Genomic DNA, 20,661 nt, shown 5'->3' with positions numbered 1-20,661 from the left:
CGGCCACCTGGGAAGCTGTCATTTGCATTGATGACACATGAGGACAGGAAGAGAAGATGCACGAGGCCAGCACCTGAGTTTGAAGATCTCAGTAGGTCATACACCAGCCATTGTATACAGAGAAGATACTCGCCCAGTTCTTCAGTTCAGTCCTTGTTTCCAAAGGAGACTTCTTTATGATGTAGAAATCCATAGGTCGGTCTGTCTGTCTGTCTGTCTGTCTGTCTGTCTCTCTCTCTCTCTGTCTCCCCCTACCCCGTTCTCTTTCTCCCCCTACTCCTGCCTGTGCTCACCACACACACCACACAATGCCGATGGCTGTTTCCATAATTTCTTGGTACGAATGGGCAGATTTCACAAGGCTGAAGCGAAGGCGTACTTACAGATTCACCAGATGGGCAAGAGGCATCTGGTGTCTTGTGTTTGGGACACCAGATTCTCATTTCCTGCCAGCTGTCAGCAAGGGTCATTTTCCTCTAGACGCTGCCCACATTCCTCGGATTGCCTTCCTTCCTCCATCTGCCGAGCCTGCAGCGGTGGGCTAAGTTCCTGTCATGCCTTCAGTCTCACCAGCTCTCTTGCTGCCGCCGCCTCGATTCCTTCCCTTCACTCATCTCTCATTAACCCTTCTTAATATTGCACACACACACACACACACACACACACACACACACACACACACACACACACACACACACACCTGGCAATCTCACCGTCTCAAAAATCAGCTCATTCATAGCTTTAGCTTTGTCTATAAAGGTTTTTTGCAACTACATCTATATTAAGTAGTTGACTTAGCAGAACACACAAGTGTGTGTGTGTGTGTGTGTGTGTGTGTGTGTGTGTGTGTGTGTGTGTGTGTGTAGAATTCTAGCATCATTAGCTAATGAGATGGCTCAGTGGGTAAAAGTACCTGCAGCCAAGGGTACAACACAAGTTTGATCCCTAGGATGGGGCATTGACTTATGGATGCTCTCCTCTGATCTCCTTCCCACATGTACCATGACGTGTGTGAGCCCCGCCTCAATGAAATATTAAATAAATATTAAAACATTAAGAAGTTTATCTTTATACATTCAGGCCATACGCCCCCCCACCAGCCCCCATACTTTTCTTAGGTAGAAGGAAAAGCTGGGCAGGCAGGCATTTGTCAAAACAAATAATTTATCCTAGAGCCTTTGGGTATTTAGAACCTAAGGACTTTTGAGAATGTTAAATGGTTTTCTCTGCCACAGACTTCGGGTGTTTGGGTACAGGAGGATGAAGTCGGCCGTCTCTTTATGTGTTCTTCAGGACAGTGTGGGCGTCGGGGAAGTTCTCTCTCTCAGGAGTAGTTGAGGGTGAAGGAGCTTTGAAAGGCTGGGCATTCTATTAGTCAAATCTTTACTGTCTGTCCTCAGTGTTTTGAAGATTCTGCCTGCCCCTCAGGGGTGACTCTGGGTAAACCGATGTGGGATTTGCAAAGGCTGCATAGGGATGCACACTGTATAGTCCGAGCCCAGACTGAACATCCCAGGCTTCCAATAGAGACACAGCTTCATCAATGTTCATACAGTTAGACTTCAGAGAGCAGGTGTTCCTGGGAAGTGTTTTTACATAATCACAGTACTTTCCTATACTGGATTTCATTTCGTTCTCATGGCGACCTCTTGTGATCAGGATTAGAGTAGTCTTGTTATAGATGTGAGAGCTAAGACCAAGGCTTGGACAAAATCGAATTCCAATGCTGCAGCAATGGGGACTGAGCCCGGTCACTCCAGCTCTCATGCTGGTGAGCAGAGAGACACACCTACCGAGAGAGCAACATGGCAGAAACATGAGGTTGGACTCAGCCCGTGGAGCATATGGTTGAGCTTCAGTGTGGCCTCTCAGAACCCCACCTCTTGGTGGTCAGCACCCCTTTCTAGAGTCCTCCCCAGCTGAGTAGGGTTGACCTGGTTGACCAGTAGAACAGTGCAGAAATGGCGCTATACAATTGTGAGTGGTTCTCCACAGTCCTTACTGCCAATTTCTACATACCTACTGTCTGGAAGACACTGAAGCACCCTCTGGGGGAGCCACCTCAGAAGCAAGTTTTCCAAAGCAGAGTCCTATCTTGGGACGACTGCATCTCAATACGGCATGGGAAACCCTCTCGAGACTGAGCTGGAGCCATTTATTTCAGTTGCTCTCAGCTCCCTCCCTCGGAGCCGCTGTGTCACACACTCAAGGTTTATTGTTCTTTAGAGTCACAGGACTGTGTTCTGATTTGTTTCACACTAAGTCAGTGGCCAATGCAGTGTGGACTGCAGGCAATCTTATTTAAATAGTGTTGAACCGATGGCTAAAACCACAAGCCCGCCTGCCTGCTTCGAAGCTGTGTGTTTTATTCTGTAGGTATGGAGGCACCACTGGGAGCTCTAAAGCAATAGAGTGCTTAGAAAAAATAGACAGTTGGAGAGGCTCTTGCTTCTGGAGTATCTACAGATGCCCCACATTCTGAGTGATTTGAATCTGGAGAGCCATCCCTGAGGAATTAAATGCCCCTCCACCAATACTGTATCTTGAGTGTTTTCTTGCCTTTTCACCAGGACACCTTAATGTGTGTGTTGACTTTCATTGCAGTTCCAGGAATCGTATTTTATCTTCCTCTGAGTTGTGTAGAGCAACCTAGCGTCAGCATTCAGACAGATCCTCGTGAGTAAGTACATCAGGTGACGCTTCCAGCAGGATGTGGTGGTACACACTGCTCGAATCCCAATCTCAGCACTCGGGAGACTGAGGCAGAGGCAGTGCACGTTGGAGTCCACTTTGGACCATACAGAGCAATCCTGTGTTTAACCAACAGAATAAACTAAGAACTAAGGACTCTCGGAGGAGTGCCAGAATGATCCAAGGTTACCACCAGGACGGAGCACCAACAGCAAGCAAGCCTGTGATGGTCAGATTTCAGACAGGCCCAGACATTGCAGGGACAGTGTGCAGCAGGTACTCAGATCTGAAGGGTGGGGATTGTATTTCCAGCAAGACCTGGACATTGTCGAGTTGCCTGCCCAGAAGAGTGATGGGTCCTAATTTAGTAGAGTGTCAAGGAGAGCTTCTGTGAGCACTTTAGGCTTGGAAGGCTCCTCCAGAACTCTGTCAGCAAACAGCCATAGTTTCTAAGCCTCAGCTGTCTTGTAAGAGTGGATAGGTAAGATAAACACTTTTCCTTGTTAGTGAAGGGAAATTTGAGGTCTGGAGAAAGTGGCCTAAGGAGGCAGCATAACTTTTTTATTCTGCTTGACCCTCCTAAGGGCTGGTGATTGACAGGAACGTTGTCTCTGAACATGACCTTGCTATGTCATAGGGGGCAGTTGGCCCTGCAGATCACAGACTCTCATGCCTAGTTGACTCTGTCTGGACCTCAGAGACAGAATGGGACAGTGGACAGCACAGTGGGTTGAGTGTCTAGACAGGAAAGTGCTAGTTCTTATTAGACCAAAGAGAGCTGTCTGATCTTGGCACGTCTTTGGATTTCACATTGTATTCATGTTAAGTGAGGGAGGGTTGGTGGGGCAGGGGGCCTTTGAAGTTTCATTTTAGTTAGGGCTAGACATGTGACGTTGCAAGGTCTTTATCAAAACCGAGGTAGCCTGTATCTCTGGAGAAGAGCATAGAGCGACAGGCTGACGCCATCTTTACGAATACTACAGATGTGGGAGGCAAACATGTTCCTTGGAAACCACACTCTGCTATTAGGCACAGTAAATGTTTGCTAACTGCTGTCCAGAGTCTCTGTGGAAGGCATGACTTTGTCATTGTAAGAAGATTTTTTTAATTTCTAAGACACTGAAGAGTTGTAGGGGAAAAAGTTAGAAAGGCCGCCGTCACATGGATCCATAGTGCACAAATCAGAGATTCTATGCCGTAGACATTGTTTGGTGTGCTTTGTATTCTTAATAATTGAAATTTTCATGAACTATGGTGGATGGCGTTGTTGCTATTGACAGGAGCTGCAGTTTCTGCCTAATGATCAGAGGAATGCTTTGTTCTGATAGAACTTCAACTCATGTGTGCGTGCCTCTGTGTGCTCGTATGTGCACGCACGTGTGAGCACAAGTGCCTGTACACACACACACACACACACACACACACACACACACACCTGCAAATGTGCAATTTGTAGTTATTATTGGTTTTCCTTTCAGGATTGGTAAATGGAGACAGGAACTTTACAGACCCCCGACACCCACTAATTAATTGTGTCTTCTGTATTTTAGCTTCTGCCACATTACTATTTTCTTTTAACCAGGATTAACTAGTTCGTCCAGATGTTTTTCTGTCTTTTTCTTCCTTGCAATCAGACAGTCATATAAAGAAGTTTCTGAGGAGGCCAAGATACCATAATGGAGTATCAAACTGAGGCAGCTCAGAGGTTAAGGCTTTCACTGCTCTCACAGAGGTCACAAGTTTGATTCCTAGCCCCACACGGGGCCACTCACAACCACCTCTAACTCCAGCTCCAGCAACTGCCCTCCGCCGCCCTCTTTTGCACTCACACACGTACTCACGCATGCTCAGAGTTAAAGCTATAAAACGAGTTGATGTAGGGATGAGGTTGGGAAGGGAAGTGGTCGCCAGGAATAATCGCTGTTTGAGAACGCAGCTACAGCTTCTGAGACCAGGCAGATGCCATGACACGAAGGGAAGTGTTTCTCCCCGGTCCACCCGCCATGGACCCTGTTTACACCCTCAAGCCTGTAGATTTATTTTCTGAGGATTATCTCCTTGCTTCTGTCCACCCATCAGTTTACACATCCACTGGGAGGCATGTTGGGATGTGTCTGGATTGGGAACTGGTCGGAGCCCCCAGAGGCCTGGAGCACTGCTCGATAGTTCTAGAACACCCACATCTTTCTCTTCTAACACCTGAGGATGGCGTGAGCTGAGGCCTAGCAGGGCCTGAAGGACCCTACGGGTTTTGAATTAAATAAGACTTTTTCTAAACCCTGTCTGGGTACAGATGTTGAGGTAAAGCTTCACCTCCTCAGTGGGGATTGTGACAACCCAGTTGTCTCCGGAGTTCCCGATTTAGGGAGTGTGCCTCGGAGCCCCTAAAATGTGCCCTACCAAACATCCCTGGGTGAGAACAATGCCTCAGGTCTAGGGAACATATTTTTGGTAAATCCTTGTTAAGGTATCTCCCAGTGTGGAAGGATTTGAAATCAGGCCATTCACCGTTCTCGTTCTCAGTTCTCTGGCTTGGTTGCCCAGCTTGGCTCTGATCTCCTGCCATGTGGGATCATGGATGTGTGAGCCCCTTCCTTGCTCATCGGATGCATAGTTCCCTAGATAATTAAGGTTGTCTGAGCTTTGGGATGACTCTGTAATCTGACTTTCCCAATACAGTGTAAAGCTGTGTACACAGAATGTGTGACCCTCTTACCACTGGGACATTCTCCATCTTGAGGTAAGGCTCTTAGGTGGGGAGCAGTCTCACCTTTATGTAGGAGAGATTAAAGCTCAACGTTTAAATGGTTTGTCCAGAAAGTACAGGAAGCAGCAGGGCTGGTATTTGAACCTAGGACTCTGGCTTTAGCGCCTGATCTTCCTTGTCTGCGTCTTTACCCTGATTCCTTTTGAGCTGAAGATTCTCCCACCTTCTCTCCTCATTACCAAGACTCTCCTTGGCTAGCATTTGAATTCAGGTGTCTGCATCCATGATTGCATTCTATGGATATGTGTACACACATTCCTTTGCTTCATTTTTAATATTTCTCATTTATTTTCATCAGGCTCTACCCTCCATGTCTCTAGGTGGCCACCACTGCATTGGGAATAGGCAAGAGGATGCATATATTTTAAGGATGGTAAATACATACACACAGATTGTTCACCCTCTGCTTTTCCTTCTGTACTTTCTAGAAGGGTTTCTTAAAATTTTTCCAATTGTAACTCCTTTTCATCCCTCCCCAAAAGTTTTTTTGTAACCCAGTGATAAGTATATAAAATGGGTAAACATATATTTACTACAGCTCATAAAGAAACTTATTTTGAAACAATTCTTTGATATAAATATGATTTTACTATTTAAGGAGAGAGAATTTGCATACTAGTGATGGGTGGGTGTGGTATATATATATATTTTTTATGTAAGAACTAAATCTTGGGGATGGAGAAATGGCCTAGTGGGTAAAACACGTGTCACACAAGCGTGAAGGACCAGAGTTTGGATCCCCAGCACCCAGGCAAATGCTGGGTGAGCAAAGTGGCTTTGCCTCTAATCTCAGGCCTCAAAAGGCAATCCAGAGAGATACTAAATTGATACATGTGGTGGAATGATACAGTGTTTAAAAATTAAAATTGTCTTTGTTCAATACATGTTATTTCTTTAAGAGCAGAAAATTCTACAATACATGCCTTAGTTAGAGTTGCTTTTTCTGTGATGAAACACAAGGACCAAAGCAACTTGGGGAGAAGAGGGTCTATTTTTGCTTACAATTCCGTCTCATTATTCATCCTCAAAGTCAGGGTAAATAAAGCAGAAACACAGACAGAGACCCGAGCTGATGCAGAATCTGTGGATGAGTGCTGCTTACTGGCTTTCCAGCCTGCTTTCAGATGAACTGAAGACCACTGCCCAGGGCTGCCACCACTCACATCATGGTGTTCCCTTCCATGGGGTTCACTAATTAAGAAGATGCCCTATAATCTTACCTAGCTGTGGCCCAATCTTACTGAAACATTTTCTCAATTGAGACTCCCACCTCCCAGGCCACTGGCGTGTGTCAGGGTGACATAAATATCAGCCAGGAAAATGCAACCAAAACACTGTGGTTCATAATGTAGAGTAGTCTTATTCTGACCTGTGTCGTTTCAGACACTGTTCTTTAGCACTGGGGGTTGCCACAGCATGAGCAATGCAGACCGCTTCCTGTGCACTCACAGGGAAGGCTGCGGTGAGGTTGTATGATATGGAAGCACAGATGGGTGCTTCCATAACTACCCCAAACTCGTTATGTGTTCGATTTCGAATTAATCTTTGGCTATTGCATATCCGGAAACTTCTTAATGTTGCAGAGAGTCTATAAAAAGTCAGAACTGTCCGGTACCTCAGGGCTCCAGTGAGAGGCAGAACAGGGGCATCAGGTAAATCAGTTTGGCAGTGGAGAGGAAACCATTGCAGCCTTAGGGGGGGGAACAGGGGACTGTAGATCGCAGGACACAGCCTGTCTTTCTATGCTAAGTGGCATTCGTGTTCTTGAAAAACACCGTGCTGTACAAAGCTGTGCAGAGCCAACCATGGGTGTGCGTGAGCATGTGTGTGTGTGTGTATGTGTGTGTGTGTGTTATGAACAATGAACAGGTGCTGGTGCCATGGTGTTCAGCAACTTACAGATAATTAAAGGTCGTAAGGGTCTGGGGAGTCATGTTCTTCAGTGATGTAACCACTGTACATTGTGCCCATGCTACTCACACAGGCAATTCTAATCAGATGCAGTGGGACACACACACACACACACACACACACACACACACACAAATAAAAAGACATTGAGAAGGAGGAAGAGGAAGGAAGAGGAAGGAGGAGGAAGATGAGGAAGAGGAAGGAGGAGGAAGATGAGGAGGAAGAGGAAGATGAGGAAGAGGAAGGAAGAGGAAGATGAGGAGGAAGAGGAAGGAGGGGGAAGATGAGGAAGAGGAAGGAGGAGGAAGATGAGGAAGAGGAAGGAGGAGGAAGATGAGGAGGAAGAGGAAGATGAGGAGGAAGAGGAAGATGAGGAGGAAGAGGAGGTAGAGATGCTCACAAGTTAAGAGCACTTACTGCTCCTCCAGAGAACTCAAGTTCCCAGCACCCACGTGGTAGCCCATAAGAACCTGTAACTCCAGGTCCACGGGATCCAGCACCTCCTTCTGGTCTCTTTGGGTACGAGATACACAGACAGTGCACTCTTACACATGCAAAGAGGATGCTCATACAACTCACACACACAAAACTAAATATAAAGAAAAATGGAAGGGGGTCTTGGGAAGCACGGATTTAGCAGGAGGGAGGTTGAGTAACGGGAGGTGCACTGCCCAAAGAAGATTGTATTTATATATGAAATTGCAAAAGAATAAATTTAATTTAAAAAACCAGAAATTTAATAAAAACAGCATTAGGGGTGGCGCGAGGTGGAAGTGGGTGAGGAACACAGAAGGGCTTTGATCCTTTACCTTGGGAAACCCTCGAGCGAGCTTTTGGAAGAGGCACTGGAAGGGTTGTTCTCAGTTCATTGTGAAGGGGGAGAGGAGGGATTGTCTGACACCGGAAGGACGCTGTTAGCTGGGTGTGGGATGTACAGTCTGCATGGGGATTCACGAGCTGGTGAACTAGGGTGGGTATTGGAGGCAGGCACTTAGGATCCCAACACTGAGGAAGCTGCGGCAGGAGCATTGTGAAGTCAACACCAGCCTCAGATACATAAGGAAACTTTGTCTCAAACAGGTGTAGGCACAAGCTGGATTCTACCAAATATGGTTTCTTTTTTTGTGGTAAAAGAATAACTTAAACATAAATATTTTTAGTATTCTTGTCCCTGGTTTAGCATTTGCACAAATACATATTTATATTTTCAATATAGGCATTAAAACAAAGTCGACTTTACCAGTCAATTTTCAAGACCTCTAACCTGCCTCCTACCTTTTAAAAATATATAATGGCTATCTTGTGAGACAGGGAGTCGTGTAAGGACGGCTTCTAAACATTCATATTCAGTGTCTCGTGGAAGGCCCTCCTCAGCCCTCCTCCCAAGTGCCTGCCTCCAATACCCACCCTAGTTCACCAGCTCGTGAATCCCCATGCAGACTGTACAAAAGAAATGCTGATTTTTTGAAGGTCACATTAAAAATCTCCCATGTTTCATCATGGCCTTGTAAAGATGATGACGCCATGTCAGGCCTACTCTTAAGCTGAGCGCCAAGTGGGCGCCCAGTCCCTGGCATCTGCATATTCTTTTCTCCCTGAAGATTGTGTTTGACTGATGACACAAAAAGACGTTGAATTGCTTCTGTGGTAGGGAAGCACATGTATGTTCTTTTGTTAATGGGATACTACGGGGAGGCAGAGAGAGAGGCCGTCCCCAGGGTTGTCCTTGTTGACTTCAGGAGGTGGCTGTGTGTATTGCACAGTTGTGAGCGAAGCCTGTGTTGAAATGCACTGCTGTTAAATGTGGGGATTTCCGGGAGTTTTAGCTTTTTGGAACAACTCAGAGAAGAAAAATCCACCTGTAGAAAAGGTATCTCTACATCCCGATAACCCCCTATGAAGGAGCACCATGCAATTTCCAGTGGATAGAATTAGATCCAGAGTATCGTGTTCTCATCAGACATGACAGGTGGGTTCTCATGTGTACACTGAGGTTGCACACAGATCTGTGCGACCACTAGGTGATAAAATGAGAAATTGCGGCTTTGTGGGGTGTGGGGATGCACAGCTAACACTGAGCACCGCCCGGTGCCAGGCACTGTTCTACGTGGCTCACACGGACTCATTGATCCATAACGCAGTCTGTGAGGGGAGAGTTAGCATTGGTACCCCCATTTGATAGGGGACTAAAGTCCAAAGAGGGTGACCTTTCTTTTTGGAAGACCAAGATAGCCAGTAAGGTGGGTACTGAGGTGGAAAGCCAGGGCGTCAGCTTCCAAGCTTCCAAGCATCCTTGGTAGGGAAGAAGGCACAGGAGTTAGCCCTGCCTCTCACGAAACTTCCTCTAAGCTGCCCTGTTGTCTGTTAGAGGAGAACAAAATAACATAAATGCTTTTCCTTTCTCACAGGTAGGGGTGCGTGTGTGTGCGTGCGTGCGTGCGTAAGTCTTAGAAGGGGGAGGGAAGAGGTGTTTGATGAACACAGTATGCCCAGTGGTGCACCAGATATTCTATGTGACATCATCAGTTGCTACCCTGGACAGACAGTATGTCCAGTGCTGCACCAGATATTCCCTGTGACATCATCGGTTGCTGTCCTGGTGTTGTCACTGGCACTTGTCAAGCTCACTGTTGACTCTCAAGTCCCTGCCATTTTCAGAGCATAGATGCATAACCATCTGTTCTCAAGTGTGGGTTTTCTTGTTGCCTGTCTTACTCATCCGATTCCACATGGGGCGGGGGACTATTTTTAAAGCAATGCAGGCTATTTGTAGAAGATTTAGGCAAAGAATTTGAATTGGCAGCCTATAAAGGAGGAAACTCAAAGGGCCATCAACAGCCAGACATCATGATCAAGACGCATGCGCACACACATGCACACATGCACACATGCATACACACACACATGCATACACATACACACACACACACACACACACACACACCCTGGAGGCTGAGGCAAAAGAATGATGAGTTTGAGAGTCTGGGCTGCAGTTGAGCCCCACCTCAAGAAGGACAACACATAAATAAATAGTGGACGTTGAGAAAGATGACCCAATTCAGCAGCCATGAGTGCAATACAAATTAAATCATAATTATATGATCTGTATGGCATATCAGAGAGTTGAACTATACCAAGTGTTTCTAGGACCCCGTCTATTGTGGATGCCATTACATGGCACCACCTGCAATATCAGGCCAGCCAGCGTCCCTTCAACTGACTGTGATATTCTTAGAGATGAAAAGAGGAGGAAGAATGGAATGGGTAATGTAGCATGGGGTATTTGCACAGGCGTATTGTGGTGAGGAGATATTTAGGTAACCGCGGTGTCATCGGGCCAGCGAGTAGGCCAGTGTAAGCAGCGGTGACTCGGTGACTAGATGCACGTGGCTCAGCGTGGACAGATCTCAGGGGTGTAGCGCCAAGAGAGGCAAGCAAGAGAAGCAGCGCCACAGAGTGAAAGCCCCTTTCCTCAAGTTCAGTACACGCACACAAAGTGTATTTTCCAACTGCCCACACGAAAGAGATACGTATTAAAGACAGGATTCTTGACTGAGGCTCTGTGAGAGCTACAGAGGGGCATACAGATAAAGAGTAGAACAATACATATATAAAGCAAGAAGGAGTCTTGCCAGAACCAGCACACGTAAGTGCTGTGCATAGGTGTCATAATACACTGAGGGTGCCGAAAAGAAAAAAATGAGAAATACAAGTCAGGATAGAAATTATGCACAATTATACTGCTTTTATTGATGGTTTTAAGACGGTAAAGCTTAGGCATGTTGTTCTAGTATTTTATATGTGTCCTATATACTTACGTATTTATGTGAATGAATTGTGCACGTAGACTTACTGACACAGATTGTTGAAGGTCACATTACATATGTTCTTTTTGTCCCCTGGCTCTGAAGATGAACTGAAGTGTCTCTGTGTTGCCTTCTCCTCTTAGGGTGGATACCATGCTATCAAAGTCACCCAAGTCATGACCTGCCTCGGGTCCAACATGACTTGGAACCCTCTGCCAGTGCCCTTACTGTCAGGTGGGAGGTGGACAGCATTGATTCTGAGAAGATATCAGTGGTTTCATTTACTCATGCTCAATCCTAGGAGCATTCACTTGCTTGGCTGTGCTGGAAATTAAGAGTTTTCAGATCACCCAGGTATGGTGGCACGTGACTTTAATCCTAGCACTCGGGAGGTAGAGGCAGGAGGATCTCTGTGAGTTCAAGGCCAGCCTGGTCTGCAGAGTGAATTCCAGGACAGCCAGGGCTACACAGAGAAACCTTATCTTGAAAACTCCACCCCCCCCCACACACACACACACACACACACACACACACACACACACACGAATTCTCATACCAGGTCACAGAAGGTAAGGAGTATGTAGCATCAAGTGAACACTGGTCCCAAATGGGACAGTGATGTTGAAACTTGGTCTGATGTGCCAGGGAACCACTCCTTGTAGTGACCTAATGGCTTTCAATAGTCGACAAACAGAACTGTTTCTGATGACTGTTTGCTCAAGAACAGGGCAGTCAGTCAATAAACAGTTCAGAGCCTTTCTTTTCTGTTTTGCCTCTGAGCTGGGACCAGTCCTTAAAGAGGAGTGTTCTCTCCTGTGCATTCCTCAAGTGCCTGATGAAAGCCTTCTCGTCAGTCTAGGGTCTTTGCACAGACCTCCTAAGGGAGACTCAGATTTCCCATCATTGTACCAGGAGCCGAGCAGTGCCCAGTACCGGCGGCTGCCGTTTCCATGGCGATCTTGCTGACATTGCAGATCCTTCATAATGACTTTCTCCTCAGCAGGTGGACTTGCAATATATTTGTGAAGGTATCAGGGATGGGGGGGCAGTATATCTGTGTCTGTTTGTACATCTGTGTCTCCTTGTTTGGTGGTGGTTTAGTTATTATGTTTACTCTTAAGTACAAAATATTCACAGGTCAGGAGACATGAATGCTTTACACCTAATAGAGGCTAAGCAAAGGTTGGTGGTGTCGTGTTGAATGCACTAGATTTAGGAGGGAAAAAAATCAGACCTATCAAAAGACATCTTGATATCTTGAGAATGTCTCCAAAGCTCTCACTGCTGGCTACTCTCTTTTCTTTAGCAGTTCCGTGTGTGCGCGTGTGTGTGTGTGTGTGTGTGTGTGTGTGTGTGTGTGAGTGCATGTGTGTGTGTGTGTGTGTGTGTGTGTGATCTAGACGTGTATGAGGTTTGCTGCTCTCTAATACACAAAATCCCACAAGTGGGAGAAACCCAGAACCCATGTTTAACCTCTTTGCTGAAGGGGGTGCAGTCAAGCAGATCCCTGAACACCCAGCCAGCCTACCCAGACTTATTTCTAAGCTCCAGTTGATTTTACTGTGTGTTGTATTAAGTTTGTGCTTGCAAAAGATTTCACAGCTGCCTTTCCTTGGCTCTTCTGAGCCTACCTACTTCTGGCTCCACCTCAGTGACTGAGCAGTCTCCCTCTCCCCCCCTCCCCTCCCCCTCCCCCCTCCCCCTCCCCTCTCCCTCCCCTCCCCCACTTAAGTGCAAAGACACTTGCCTGTTCTTTCTCACAAGTGGGCCTAAAACCAGGTGACATTTGTCAATATTCTTTGAGACTCTGTGCAGGTTTGGAAATGTAAGGTGTGATGGGGGACACAGGCGGTAAAGGATATCTTTCAGGCGTGTTTGGGGGGTGGCAATCACTGGGACTTCAGATGGAGTCTCTCTTGGGTTCTCCAGTTTGAAAGGTTCTCAGAGATTGCCACATCAGAGGAGAGGAGAAAGAAAAGCCAGAGAAAAGGGGACAGGCACTCCCTTCCACCCACTCACTCAGAGGCCCATTCAGTATGTGATATGCGTTCATTCAGCAGCCCTCTCCTGCTTTGTATGCAAAGACAGAAGCTCTTGTGATAGCGCGGAGGATAAACACTTATTTCCCCAAACATCCAGATGCAGTTGGCTGCGACCATCTGACAGAGCAGTCTCTCTTTAGAAACAGTTCATTTACACTTCATTCATTCACGATCCTCAGTACTTCTGGGTAAATCTGTTTTGTCTACAACGGAAGGGGGACCCTTAGAGCAATTTCCCAGTATAAATACATTTGCTGGGAAACACATTAACCTGCGTGAGAAGGGGATGTGCCCTTAAAAGGCTTTCTTGCTTCTGTTTGCATCCCAACCATGTAGTGATTATGAGTGATTCCAGCCATTAAGATAGTCCTTGGAGGGCTGCTACTTGATAATATTTTATTAGCACTTAATTTGAATTACTTTAATAAAACTCCATTTCTTTGACTCACCCATAATTCAGTATTGCCACACATATCCCTTTTGATCCTTATGAACTTGCTGAAAAGTATCCTCATTAATTATAGTCTAATGTGTTCCTTACACACAGTTAGATACAATTTTGAGCAAGATTTTCTATTTTTCCTTTATCTTAGGATAAATACATCCTGACACTCAAACATTTGAATGAGCAGTAGGATCCCCTGTAAGAAACCCAACTAGGAGAAATACGGTTCGCTACCCCTGAAATGTCTAGACTTGGCATGCCCCTCCATGGGAAACGGTGGTGAACTACCCTGCCCCCCCCCAAAAAAAAAACTTGGTCAGATTTTTTAAATGGCAGAAATAGGCTTTATTATTCCTAAAACGACATCTGTACAAGAGCAGTGCATGGTAGATAGTGAGTGGATGAGTTAATGAGTCCAGGCTGTGTGCCCATATAGCTTTTGGGGTTCCCATTGTGTTTCCCAGGAACTGTCTTTAATATCAGGCGGTCTGTGTGGTGATAGGAACTGCCAGGGGTTTGTGTTGGAAGCATTGCCAGTGTTTATTATAGCCATCATTTGCCCAGCCAGCTTCTGAGGAGCGAACACAGTTGTGAGTTCTGTCATGTGTGGAATCTTCCAGTCCTGGGGCCCCTCAGTACTTAGTAAATACAATAGCTTTGGACTAAGGCAGTGGCTAGTGGTTTTTGAGGTTTTTGTTTTTTGTTTTTTTTTTTTAATATTTGCTATTTGCTCTCTGGATGTCAAATACTGTTCTAAAAGCATTTTATCTATATTCTCTCTCCATCCTGTATCCATGAAGTGACTGTTTGTCCCATTTCACAGATGAGGAAACAGAGTCACCCAGATACATTTATGCAGCATTATTTGGAAAAGGGAAATCGTTGCTTATCCTCATAGTGAGGATTGTGGAGCATCCTACAGCCTTCAGACTACGTCTTCACGGCTGCATGTGATTGACTACATCTGTCCATAACTATTCATAGCTCTGAAGCCCAGAGGCTCTGAATCCTGGTCCAGGACTCTGTCAGAAACATGCCGCTACTTTGTCTTCATCTGACTCTAGAGCTATGTTACACACCTGGACCTCTCCAGCTGAGGGGAGAGTTGCCGTCTTAGCAACTTTGTACTGGGTGCTATTACAATGTATCCTAGTTGATGGCTAACTCCATGTAAATACCAGCACACACTTTGTTAGTTTCTTTCATGTCACTCTTGACAAAATCCCTGACAGAAGAAACTTAGGGAAGAAAGGTTTATCTGGATTCATAGTTTACAAGGCTGGGGCCTACCATGCAGTGGAGGCATGACAGGGCAGCTCAGATCATGGCGGAGAGCACACACAGCAGAGGTTGTTGAAAGCATGGTGGACCAAGAGGCAGAGAGAGAGAGGCATAAGCCAAAGGCTGGGTGTATCCTTTCTGTGGTTCCCAGTTTCACCCCGACGCTGGAATGTGGAAATGCTGCTGGGCAAGCAAAACGCAGAGATGCTAGATCACGGATAGATACACTGCTCGGCACGGTCGAAGCTGGGTTTTACTGACTCCCGGGAATCCGGTCATGGCTGAAAATTGCACAGAAGTGTCAGGAACCGATGGGCCTTTTGCCAGGGACTTAGACGGCTTGGCTCTGTAGTCGAAGGCCTCCTCCCTGCCCCTCACAGTGGTTCTTTATAGAAAAGACAATCCTTGGTTCCAAACTGTTTATTGATTGATCATTGTGGGAAAATGAGTGCGTACTACCTCTTCAAGGTGGATCAGAGATTAAATACCCTTTGCAGGAAGGAATGTTTGGGAAGAGAAGTATGTTGGCTAAACCTTCAGGGGCTCTAGATACCTCACTAGAATGGAGAACTCTGTGGTTTCCTATGTGGGAAGTGTGGCCTGTGTTCTAGGCCAGGAATCTGGTAAGAGCAGGGAGCTGCCTACCATCTCAGGTGGGGACCTGAATGCCGGGGACTCTGTGCCCTCTCAATCTTACCAAGGTTTCTGGCATGGTCCATTGTCCCACACCTCTCCAAGGTCCACTCCTAGTCATCTCCTTCTACTGGGTGTACCCACTGCTGCAGCCTCCCAAGAAAACTCCAGCAGCCGAGTGTTCAAAACCAGGAGCCTGAGGAATTGGCTTCAGATTCAAACTGCAACAAATACCCTGTCCATTCTCTACATCTGCGTTAACAAGTGTAATCTGTCTTTAGCAGCTTTGGAGGAAAAGCCAAGTCTCTGGCTAAAGAGTCAGTAATAATTGAGACACAAATCACCCAGACTTCTTCAGCAATCGAGGGGCAGCATTTACACATCCGTCTGTCAGCTCGAACAAGTCTTCCTCCCTCTGTAGTAGATGTTCAGGGTCTGTGGGGATGCTCACAGAAGCCTCTTGTTTGACATGTGATAAAAATGGAGGGGGCACTGCCTTGGACAGGTGACTTCACTGTCACTACTGAAAGCCACCACAACATTTCTTAGGTCTGGCTTGCTAAGGTCTCCTGGACTTAGGAGAAGAATGAACCCTTAGGGTAGCAGCCTTGAGAGCTCTCTGGTGGTTTTATAATGGAGCACCCACTGTAAGGAAAAAGTGGAAGGAATGCTTGGGAAGTTGAGAGTAATATAGAAATGAATGGTAGCAGTTTAATTATTTTAATGAAGTGTTCACTCTAACCTTTAGAAGGTGAAAAAAAATTAATTGTATGCCACGGTTCCAATTTTCTTGTTACTGAGTTAACAATCACTAAGGGGAAATTCCTTTCTGGCTGTCTCTCTGCATGAAGCAAACCCTCCCCCAAGACAAATTTGCAGCTTTGGGACCTTTTGTTGTTGTTGTTGCTAAACATCATTTAAAATTCTTCAATCCCAGCTTCAGATGCCTGCGGAGCTTCTGGGGCTCCTGTTTCTGACTTAGCAGCTGGAGTCTTTTCTCTGCTCCTCTGTCATGTGTTGCAGTGTGCTGCTGTCTCCGAAACTCTCACTTTATGTATCCGTGATCCAAGTTTCCATTTCTCATAAAGGTCTGAAATACTTACAGTGCCCAGCACATGGACAGCACAAGCTCTGAGAGCTCCTTACGTAAGCTGCTGCTTCCACTTTGGTCCTCGCCTCCTGCCGGGGCTGTACATGGTATTCACTACCCTGTAGGGCTCACACAAGACACCCGATGGGCAGGAGTAACCTGCAGCCTCTACTCTTTTAAGTTGCATTCTAATCATGTGCAAGCACATATGTACATATGCACACATGAACATAAGCACTGAACACATCTATGCTTACGTTTATGTAAACGTGTGGATTCTATTGTGCAGTCTGCAGTCTCAGCAATAGATGTTGGAAGTCTGCCCTCAGTATGCAGATGTATTCACGTCCTTTTGAATGACTGTATAGTACTCCATTCCATTCATGTGCTATAGTTGAACAACATTTACATTTCCTGGTACAGTCTTTCACTAAACATCCCTAGATGCATCCCTTTGTTTCTGTAGGTATATTTATCAGAGACTGGAAGAGACTTGCTGATAAAATAAAATGTGGTTTGTTTTTTTTTAGCATCCCCCTAATGCTGCCAAATTGTCCTCCAAAGTGATTATATTAATTTATACTTCCACTAATAGCATTCAAGAATGCCCTTTTCTCTGCATCTTTGTCAACAATGAATATAACAGAAATTTGAGCTTGTAAATCCTATGGTGAAGGTAGATCAAATTTTAGCACACGCCGTTAGTAGCTGCTGTGTCTTAAATTTGTTTCAGTAACTGTTGGCTGAACATGTACCGCGTCTCATCATTGGCCCAGGACATGGTAACCAAGTGCTGCCCTTGCCCTTTGAAAAGCCAGGAGACTGAACTTTTCTGGAAGAATCCAAAGCTGTCAGTGGTAGATGTGTGTTTTGTGTTCTCTGCTGGCAGGAAGGTGCTGTCTCTTAAAAGCTCAGACAGTGACACCCCTGCCCACATGGATAGTGTCCGCCCCGCCCACATGGATGATGTCCACCCCGCCCACATGGATGTTGTCTGCCCCGCCCACATGGGTGGTGTCTGTCCCTGCCCACACGGATAGTGTCTGCCCCTGCCCTGCCCTTTACCCATACTCCCTCTGGCTTCTACTCCTTCCTTTCCTAACTTGGCAACCCCTCCCCTCTGAAGCACTTGCCCGGTTTTCCTTGTGAAGAGCAGTTGGCTGCTTTTCCAGTAGCTTCCATCTTTCTCCACAAGCTGGTTTGAGAGTCTAGTTGTCACAGTCAGAACCAAGCATTCACTGTCACCCACCATTGGCATTTTTCCTAAAAGGACACCAGGCATGCGTGGAATTGTTTGGCAGTGTCCCCAAGAGCTAATTCATTGTTTTAAGCTTCTCTCCTGCAGAGATTGTCAGAGATGGCGTTTCACCTGGGGCACCTAAATTGGGCTACAGGCATGTTGGGTATTTCTTAAGAATTCACTTCAATTAAAAACAAACAAACAAACAAACGAATATAGCATCATTAGTGATTTGAGGCTATGTTTATTCCTATTACCAAAATAAACTAAGGGAATAAGGTACAACCTATAAGTTGAAATGCCTGTGTGGTCGCTGTTAAATAAAATAGAGAAGGGATCCAAATACACACATAATGGACGAACAAATTCCAGTGGATTTGTGAGTATGAGGGTGTCTTATCAAGTGTGTCTTTTTTCTCTGTTTGTCCTTTCTCTCTGTGTCTCTCTCCTCCCCTACTCTGTGCCTCTCTTTGTATGTATGTATTATGTATTATGTATGTATGTATGTTTCTCATTGTATGCTTCTCTGTGTGTCTCTCCTCTCTCTTTCTCTCCTCTCTTTCTCCCTCTGTTTCCCTCTCTTTGTATGTATGTATGTATGTATGTATGTATGTATGTGTGTTTCTGTGTGTCTGTGTCTCTCCTCTCCTCTTTCTCTCTCTCTCTTTCTCTCTCTCCCTCCCTCTCCCCCTTCTGTGTCTCTCTTTGTATGTATGTATGTATGTATGTATGTATGTATGTATGTATGTATGTATGTATGTGTGCTTTTCATTGTATGCTTCTTTGTGTGTCTCTCCTCTCTTTCTCTCCTCTCTTTCTCCTGTTTCCCTCTCTCTCTTTGTATGTATGTATGTATGTATGTATGTATGTATGTATGTATGTTTCTGTGTGTCTGTGTCTCTTCTCTCCTCTTTCTCTTTCTCTCTCTCTCTCTCTTTCATCTCTCTTTTAAATCCAGAGCTCTTGCATTTGGCTGTCTTGGCTTGCCAGCAAACCCCCAGCATCCCCCTGCCTCAGACTCCCCATTGCTGTGTGTGTGCTACCCTGACTGGCTTTTTAATGTGAGTCCTAGAGAGCAAACTCAGGTCCGCTTCACCACCTAACCATCTCCCAGCCCCTAAACCTGCTTTTCTGAATGGAGTCAGCTTTAGATATTCTGACTCTTTTGTGTAGCTAAGAATGAGGGTGATCTGGAGTTCTATAAGAACCCTGGAGCTACCTGGGGTCCTCAGCATGGAATTGTCGATGTTCAACACATTGCCTTGAGCCTGCGGATATCTTCTTACCTTGGGACAAGAGCAAGGTTCCAGGTTGGCCAACACCATTGTGCTCTCTAGGCCAGTGCTCGGTGAGGCCTGTGTGATAGCCCTCCTTTTCACAGCTAACCAAGCAGCTCCTAAGGGTGTGTTAAAAGATAAGAGGGGAAGGAAGCCAATCCCCATGCAAAGGGCTGGAGCAGGCTAGTAGTTGCTAGGCAAGAGAAAGTAATTCAGAGTCCTTGCCAAGTGCCTGCCTTGCAAACAGGGAAACTTCCATGGAAGGGAGTGAGGTGGGGGTGCTTGCTGGTTGCCATAGGAATGTCTCCATGATTGGAACCAGACCACAGAGTGGGGAGAACAAGCCGGCAGCACCCATGGTTCTTTCAGCTTGGGAATGGAAGCACACGGTGGGCGGTGGAGCCAAGGTAAGCCCAGGAGGAAGGAGCAGAGGCCAGGATTCTTTGGAGGCGAGGGTGGGCAAGGGTGTAAGGACACAGCATCCTGTGACGAAGGGCGAGACCTGGCCAGGCAGGGCCCCAGAGGCCACTGTATTCAAAGATGGGCAAAGTGATCTCGGGGGCTACTCCGAAGACCTGATGCTTGTAGGAGAATTTACAATCTGGTCTTAAGTCAGGGGAAATTCTAATTAGAGTCTGAGGGGGAAAAAAAACCAAAACAAAACCCAGATTTAAAATAGATGGGAACCTAAAATAATGCAAGCCACTAGGAAAGACTAGTCTGAAGGTAGGTATTTGGTATTTATATAAATATTATGCCAGCTTATGTCTTCCTCTGAGTTCATGAAGCAGAGGTGGTAATTAAAGATTTGTTATTAATGAACTATCCTGTATTCATCTAATTCAGATTCACAGGGAGGAAAAAGCACAATCGGCCAAAATGAGCCACTGGTAGGAAGCCTTGAGGGACCCTTTGACTGGTCTCTTAGTATGGGGCACCCTCTCACTGGGTGGCAGTTTGGGGGAGGGCAGTTTCTGGGTTTGTGCAGACATAAGTGGCCATCCGCAGATGCTGAATGTGCTCTTCGCCTTGCTGGGATGAATCCGTTTCCCAGCCCCAAGGTGGGAGGCGCTGGTTTTTTCTTGCCTCCCTGGGAGTCAAGTGGATGTTCTTTTCACGGAGATTCAGCTCCTGGGGGAGGCGCATGAGCGCATGGCAGGCACTGGGGCTGAGTGGCTTGGCTGTCTGTCTGTCAAACGCTTCCCGTTTCTTGGTTCACAGTCTTTAGCGGAGTTTTCTTCCTATCACGAGAAGCTCTGTGAGTTTGTCACCATTTGTCATGTACTTGGTTCATTTCCAGGTGTTCCGAGGACACTTAAAGTGGCTTCTTCTGGGGAGTATGACTAGTGATAGGATTGGTGAGATTCATCACTATTTCTCACTGAAGAGAGGGCCTAGGACCTGGTATGTCTAGGCACATGCTCTACCAGGGAGCTATATACCCAGCTACTTAGAAAATATAGCTGTTATTTTGAGAC

The 20,661-nt window shown here is 46.1% G+C and overlaps 1 protein-coding gene and 1 pseudogene across 6 annotated transcripts in view; one reads left to right on the top strand and one right to left on the bottom strand.

Annotated features, from left to right (window-relative positions):
* Window positions 1–20,661, top strand: part of Tmem108 (transmembrane protein 108) — a 280,807-nt gene that overhangs the window by 53,407 nt on the left and 206,739 nt on the right. For 2 of the 6 annotated variants that reach the window (XM_032910384.1, XM_032910382.1), the window contains exon 1: window positions 18,843–19,590. The exons of the other annotated variants lie outside the window; for them this stretch is intronic. The gene's annotated coding sequence lies outside the window, so the exon portion shown is untranslated. Of the gene's footprint in view, window positions 1–18,842; window positions 19,591–20,661 lie in introns of those variants that run through there. 6 annotated transcript variants of the gene reach the window in all.
* Window positions 1–20,661, bottom strand: part of LOC116908256 — a 91,688-nt pseudogene that overhangs the window by 53,492 nt on the left and 17,535 nt on the right.

Source organism: Rattus rattus, chromosome 8 (genome assembly GCF_011064425.1).
Source record: "Rattus rattus isolate New Zealand chromosome 8, Rrattus_CSIRO_v1, whole genome shotgun sequence".
In the NCBI taxonomy this organism is placed as follows: domain Eukaryota; kingdom Metazoa; phylum Chordata; class Mammalia; order Rodentia; family Muridae; genus Rattus; species Rattus rattus.
The sequence above is the reverse complement of the archived record's forward strand: the minus strand, read 5'-3'. Positions and strand labels throughout refer to the sequence as shown.